Source organism: Microtus ochrogaster, unplaced genomic scaffold, assembly GCF_000317375.1.
Source record: "Microtus ochrogaster isolate Prairie Vole_2 unplaced genomic scaffold, MicOch1.0 UNK7, whole genome shotgun sequence".
NCBI lineage: Eukaryota > Metazoa > Chordata > Mammalia > Rodentia > Cricetidae > Microtus > Microtus ochrogaster.
In genome coordinates this window covers 7269945-7270862 of record NW_004949105.1, presented here as the reverse complement: position 1 = coordinate 7270862, position 918 = coordinate 7269945, and positions in this window count along the sequence as shown.

The following is a 918-nucleotide window of genomic DNA, read 5'->3' as shown; positions in this document are numbered from 1 at the left end:
CATTAAAGCTGCCATTGGCTGGCACAGTCTGCAGAATCTACAGAGAAAGGTCTGTAGCTAAAGATCCCAGGGCCATGATCCCTGAGCAGTGTGCCCCCTTTCTCCCCTCCCTCCCTCCTTCTCTCTCCTCCCCCTTTCTCCCCTCCCTCCCTCCTTCTCTCTCCCCTGTCCCACCCTCATCTGTCTCCTCACCACAGTCATGGCACTGGTCCCTCTTCTCCCTGATACACAGGCCTCTTCTCGCCAATATGGCAGCCCGATGTTCTGACAGTACAGAGGATAAATCCTTCTCAGGGTGTGGACTCTCACACTGGGCTCAGCTGTGCTGGCTCACTGTCCCCTGGTCATCTTTTCTGAAGGCCCTGTCCATATTTGTAAAAGTACTAGACTCACAGCCAGATGGCAGCCCATTTTCTGGGACCCACTTCTCCTGTACGCTTCTCTGTCTTTTCCTCTTAAGCTCCTGTCTGTAATCCTGTAATAAAACTCCTTTCTAATCCACCCCCTATTATAGTAGAATTCCATTTTCCAAGTTTGCAAAACAGGGGAGCCAGAAGCCAATGGCTTGGGTGGTTCTGGTAGCCTGGCTTTCATCTATCACCATAGCTACAGAACACTCGAAGGTGGGATGCCTCCATTTCACACGCACGCACACACATGCATACACACATACACGTGCACACACACACGCACATGCATGCACACATGAATGCACGCACATGCGCGCGCGCACACACACACACACACACACACACACACACACGTCAGCACACTGAACCATCCCTGTCTAGCTCTTGACCATAGATTATTACCATGATGCAGGCTATGAACCCCGCTGTGTGTAACTGTGGAAGCACAGCACAGAGAGCCCTGTACCTTCTCCTCAGGACTTGCCGTGGACCACAGCGCTCCAGCTGC